The sequence below is a fragment of the Suncus etruscus genome, chromosome 3 (assembly GCF_024139225.1).
Source record: "Suncus etruscus isolate mSunEtr1 chromosome 3, mSunEtr1.pri.cur, whole genome shotgun sequence".
Lineage (NCBI taxonomy): Eukaryota > Metazoa > Chordata > Mammalia > Eulipotyphla > Soricidae > Suncus > Suncus etruscus.
The window spans coordinates 113676067-113682542 of NC_064850.1; the positions used below are offsets into that span (position 1 = coordinate 113676067).

The window sequence follows — 6476 nt, forward strand, 5'->3', positions numbered from 1 at the left end:
ATGGCAAGGCCCAAGATGGCTTCTGCGCCCGTCTGACACCCAGCAGAAACCGGCAGGACTCAGTGTGTGTACCTCCCAATCCACCTCTGAAGCAGGCAGCAGATCCTATAGATTTAAAGGTCAATTATGACTACGTGGAAACCCCTACCAATGGTTGGCAACCTGTGGCTCACAAGTCACATGTGGCCCTTTACACTTTTAATTTGGCTCTTCTGTTTGCCGGGCGGCCACCCCAGGAGTCAGGACTCTGCTCCTAGACTCTCTCAGTGTGCGCCCTGTGTGGCTCTCAAAATAATTTTTTTTGTATAAAAAGAAAAATATGGAATGCTTCACGAATTTGCGTGTCATCCTTGTGCAGGGGCCATGCTAATCTTCTCTGTATCATTCCAATTTTAGTATATGTGCTGCCAAAGCTAGCACTCAAAATAAATTTTAATCATGGCTTTGGCAAGATTTGGCTCATTGAAAAAAAAAGGTTGCTGACAACTGCCTAGACTCCTTATAAAAATGACTTGTAAGCTATTGTTGTGGTTGCCATTCTCTCCACAATGGTTGAGATTGTTAATTCCAGCATGCTGGAATAAACTTCTATGCTTCTGGGAAAAAAAAAACTGTTCTATGGTGTTGGAATTCAGAATCATGTTTACCATTTGCTATGGGAGTTTGGAAGCCTAGTAGGCTTCTGGGTATTGGTCATTTTCTTTTTATTGATTTAGTGCTGGTTCCAGTATTGTGTTCAGTTTGTGAAAACCTACTGAGATATATATGAACATTTTCCTGCATATATAGGATTTCAAGAAAAAGTTCAGCTTCAGTAAGCTTAGGAAATGGTATACTATCCAAAGAATTGAAGAACTCAAAATTTAATTGATATATAGCCTAGATAGTTTTAAAAAAATATTCTAAAGGAACTGAGAAGTGGAATATGACAATGTTATGTAAAGCCTATGTAATAATTTTTATTCAGTCCATCCCTGCTGAGAAACAATTTTTATTCTTTGTTTAGAGTAGTGCTTCTCAATTATTTTCTGTCATGCCTCCCTTGGAAGAAGAAAACATTTTTCGTGGCCCACACGACTGTAAATAGTATCTTTACTATTTACTTTAACCTGCAAAACAAAAATATATAAAATAATCTGATTTTTTAATCAGATGTGATGTCTGGATTAATGGCTACAATGAGCATGTTTTACAATGCATAGCTTTTCGAAGCGGGGTTTGAAGCAGGACACAACAATTCTCAGCTCCAGAGATGGGGTTTGAAGCAGGACACAACAATTCTCAGCTCCAGAGACATAGAGACATAAACACGGGGCTTAGCTTATTGTGACAGTGTTTGCTGAGGTCAAACGCCCCCCTTTATGGAGCCTCGTGCCCCCCCTGGGAGAGCACCCCACTATTTGAGAAGCACTGGTTTAGAGGCACACTTGGTAGTGCTTGAGGCTTACTCCTGGCTCTGTGATCAGGGACCACTCTGTACAGAGCTTCAGGAATCATATCCCATGCATATGCAGTGCTAGGGTTCAAACCAGGGTTGGCCACATGCAAGGCAAGTGCCTTAGCCCTAGTACTCTTTCAGCTATAGCCTTTGAATGCCTTACATCATGGGAGGAGTTCTATGGGAAAAAGCAGAAGAATCACTAGTCCTGCCCCCATGATGAAGGCAAGCATTGCAAAGATCAGTTCTTATGTTTGGAGCTCACTAGTTGAATTAAATTATCCAACTCCTCTCTCTTGCTCAGATTCCCAGTCTCAGCATATCATCCACAGATAGATAAGAATGTATGCTTATTCTTCTTAAACAACAGCCTTGTAACTTGGTATAAATCTTTTGGTGCCAACCTTTTGCTCAACATGAGGTCCCTTTCTAATCTAAATATTTTTGCCACCCTGTTTCTTTGTCATTGTTTTTGCTGCTGGTGGTGATGGTTCTATAGTGACCAAAGACCTCTCACACACATTCCATATTTTCTGGCATATAAGACGATTTTTGAAACAAAAAAAGTCAACCAAAAATCAGGGGTCATCTTATACTTCGAGTATATCCCAAAAAACGTTTCGATATGCTGCTAAACAGAAATCGTCTGGATATTGCCAACAAAACAAATTTTCCAACTCGATCCTGCACCAATCACTGCAAGGATGCTTGAACTGCCTCTGTAACTCAGCGGATCCAAGCAGGCTTTTTATGCATGCAAGTTAGACAGTGTTCTGTACCTGAATCTACACTGTCAAAAGCCTGCTCAGATTGGCCAGAGTCAGAGAGGAAGTCTATTACAGCATAACCTTTGAACATTTGCTTGTTGTGATTGGCTCACTGTGGTACATACAGTTGCAGCACAGGAACGTTCTGTCTGATAAGCGAATATAGGCCTAAATCTATGTTTTAACTGCAAAATTAGGGAGTCGTCTTATATGCCCAGTCGTCTTATACAGCGAAAAATACGGTACACTTTTCCAAGTATTTGTATGTTTAGCTGTGGTGCTCACTGGAAAGGGGAGATATCACACTTTATTGTTTCCATGTTCTTATCATGATCACTATTTACAGCCCACAATGCTCATGCATACATCTTAGTTGCAGTGTTCTCCAAGGATTGCACTTACATGTGGTGACAATCAAACACAGTTAGCTGTGGTCTGGCTGAATATCAGTGTGGCTCTGGGAGTCACAGTTAATCTTCAGGCACAAACCATAGAACTTCTGGGCCAGCAGAAGCTCAGGACAAAGGTATCTAAGCCATGGAGCTCTCAGAGCCCTTGAAGAAGGCTTATCAAACTTTCACTTGAAAGTCACTTGGCTTTTGTTCATTTCTAACAATGACTACAGTCATTTTCTGAGGGGCAGTGGTCTGCAGAATAAAATAAATAAGTCTTCCCACGTAAGCGCCTCTCTCCAAGGGTTGTCATATATTGGAATGTGTTGTCCCCTGAGACCCAATGTTGCTGGTCCTCTTGCTCTGGATCAGAAGAGTCAGTCTGTGCAGGTATTTGTCTGCTTCATCCTTGAATGCGAATGGCTTGACTTTTTCTATATGCCAGCTGTCACCCAACATGTTCTGCTAAAGCAATGGAAGAAGCTTTTGATATTTCTACTTGAGTGATCTTATTGTGTATTCTAAAGAGAAGTATTCAAAGAGATTGGTTATAAACATCACCTCTCTTGAATCATCACTCTCCTACACATACATTAAACTCAAGAATTTTTTTTATTTTTTATTTTTTATTTTGAGAACAAAGATGCAAAGAGGATTAGGTAAAGTTACAGTGGAAGGACAATCACCCATAAACAGAATTCTCAGTAGTCCCATTGCTGATATCTTAACTTTGAACTTTCAGCCAAAGAACATTAAGAAAAGTAAAACAGAACCCATGTACAATTACTTTGTCTCTCAAGTCCCCATATTGTAATACATAATATTTCTTAGCAGCACACAAAGCAATCTAAAGCCATAAACTTATGTAACTCCTTAAACATTGAAGGCAAATTACTCTTTTACATTTTCATGCACATGCATATTAGTTTAAGTTAACCTCAAAAGTTTAAGTGGGTTGTTTTTCTTAAGGATTAGAGTCAAATGAGCACAGTAAAAATGGTGTTAGAGTGGCAATTATTGTTTGCATAGGCCCACCAAAATATGAGGGACATGAAAAGGAAAAGCTGTGGCCTAAATACAAGGAGATTCTACCCCTGAAGTTTCCTGGAATAAGACCAACTCTAAACTCCAGGCAAACTAGTTTGTCCAATCCAAATCATTGTCTGTAGTGACAATACAAGCTCAAGAGTTTTAGCAGGTATTTTAAAGGTCTTAAATCCATAGCACCGAACACAGTTCATAAAACCCATCAGTGAATTAGTGGAATGTGATCATTCCATGAAAAAAAAATCACAAATTGATAAAGGCAGGAAGTACTTACTGATCATCATAAAGAGACATGTTGAAAGCAAGTTCAAGCAAGTTTGTGGGTTTGTGAGACTTCAAAAATCACCATTAACTTTTACATTTTCTGAAAAACTATTTTCTCTACTAAATATACTCATTTTACTTATTTTCTCTTCTTTAATCTTTCTATGATCCTAAAATTGGAATAGCATTGCCTATATATTTTCTCCAGACATTAGAAATGCAAATGTACCATTTAGAGAAGATCCTGTCTCTCCCCTTGGGGAGACTATCGTGTCTGATTCATGACATTACTTGAAGCATGTCTAAATCATTCTGTGTTTATCTAAAGTTCCTCAATAACCATGAAGAAAAATTCCTGGAAGCTTTATGTCCATCATTTACATGTGCCTATGTTCCTATTTTCTTATACTTCATTCTTCTATATTCTAAGCAATTACTCTCCTTCAAGAAACCTTGGAATAATACAGAAAAAAAACAACTTGAGTTGTAGACCAACTCTAAACTCTAAACCAACTCTAACTTTAAAATTATGCCTGGACATATGTGAAATTCACTTACACCTGGAGATGAGGACAAGCACAATAATTAAAAATGTCTTATTTTAATTTGGATGGTTTCATTTTTTCTTTTAACATCAAGTTGCAACTAACCAGAGACAGAAAATGTATTCTAACAGACTTAAGGAACACTTGAGAAAAATATATAACATTTTTTCACATGCCCAGTAATCTTCATCCTAAAGAATTCTCTTTTCTACAAACTGTTATTGTCCCATATTATCATTATGAATAAATATATTTTTATTTTGTCAAGAAAATTATTTTTTTCTATTGAGGTATGTCAGCTAATTTAATTTGGAGGCCCTAGCTCAGAGGCTCTTCCCATCATTCTACTCAGTCACCTCTGATGACATCCTAAGAGCATTTATAACAAAGGGCATGGCTTTGATTAATTGTCTACTCAGAAACTAGGAATTAGAATTCAGCCCAGAAACAAGCCTTTTGGTGGCTAGCTGACTAGAGAGATCATGAAGCCATCTGCCAGATATGTGGCTATTTTTAGCAGAGCTGCAACCCAACATAATTGAAGCTTAAAATTTCACATGTGATTTTTTTTCTGTGATAACTAATAGATTGAAAGCATTGTTAAGAGTAGATGGGTTGGGGCCGGAGAGGTAGCATGGAGGTAAGGCGTTTGACCTCCTTACATGCAGGAGGTCATCGGTTCAAATCCCGGCGTCCCATATGGTCCCCCGTGCCTGCCAGGAACAATTTCTGAGCCTGGAGCCAGGAATAACCCCTGAGCACTGCCGGGTGTGACCCAAAAACCACACACACAAAAAAAAAAAAGTAGATGGGTCACCCAAACAATTTAAAAGTTACTTAAAGTGGAATTCATTCAGGCCATTAAATAACTATTTACATGTGTTAGTATGTAACATACTGTGTTTTATGGGGACATTAACTTGCATTCTTATGAAAACACCTTTTTCAAACACTGTTTTAACTTTTTTATTGTGGGTTTAGCAGGAAGTCAATTTCTTTGATAGACTAACCCAACTTTTGCAATGCAAAAGCAAACGAGAACAAAAAAAGTTCTGTAAGCTATAAAAGTTAGCTAAGCTTATGCAGTGTCCAAAAGTAGTCCCAAAATTAGTCACAAAGATGAGAAGAAACACATGTGAATGCTTAATAAGCAGTGTCAATCATTCCAAGCCAAGGAAATTGGGAACCTTTTAGAGTACTTAGTGCCTTCTACCCATTTCCAAAGAAAATCTGATAAATAAGCATCATTACAACCCAAATGTCCAAGTTCCTGAGCAGTTTCCATTCAAGACAGTGAGTGGTAACTAGCAAGCTAGCATTGTGCAGCTTAAGTTCCGATTGGAAGGATTGAGTTTTGTTTGTTCATTGTATCTTGCCTGACCCTTTTGATCAGACACACAAGTCTACCAAAAGAGAGCTGTGCTTCCCATATCCAGGTAGAAGTCTCAAGCACAATGACACCTAGAAAGGGTGTAAATTGCAGGAAAAAGAAGGAAACAAAGAGATCAATCTCTTTCTGAGGGCAGAGAAAATGGAACAGGCAGCCATTCCAAAAAGATTCTACAGATTATAAAGAACAAAGTCGCATCAACAGAATCAGACCAACTAGGAAAGTCTCCAACAGAGAAAACCCATCCAACATTTCCTCTCAAGAAGTCTATAGTCTGGTCCTTCATAACATGAAATCAGGTCAGAAAGAGAAGAGAGAGAGAGAGAAATAGAAGAGAAAAAGAGAGAGAGCTACAGATCCATATATATCTGTGTAGATATTTGCTACCTGAAATCTTGCTAACTTTTCCATGATTTCTAGGCACGCTTGGTATTCCTTGGGAAAATGACAAAACAAGCAGCAACTGGCCTCTCATTATGTATTTGTACTTTTCTATGTTTTGTTCTTGGTGGTAAAAGTAGAAAAGGATTTAGGAGATGCCATGTTAACATTTGCATTAATTCACACTTTCTTTGGAAGTTTAATCCTATCAGTCAGGAAATGATAAAATTTAGGTTCTTCAATTTATGTAAA

General features: G+C 38.2%; 1 non-coding gene across 1 annotated transcript; it reads right to left on the minus strand.

Moving 5' to 3' along the window:
• Nucleotides 1-313: 313 nt before the first annotated feature.
• On the minus strand, nt 314-420 carry LOC126005528 (U6 spliceosomal RNA). The gene has a single exon (XR_007494579.1). It is a non-coding gene; the product is annotated as a U6 spliceosomal RNA (small nuclear RNA).
• Between the last annotated feature and the right edge of the window lie 6056 nt (nt 421-6476).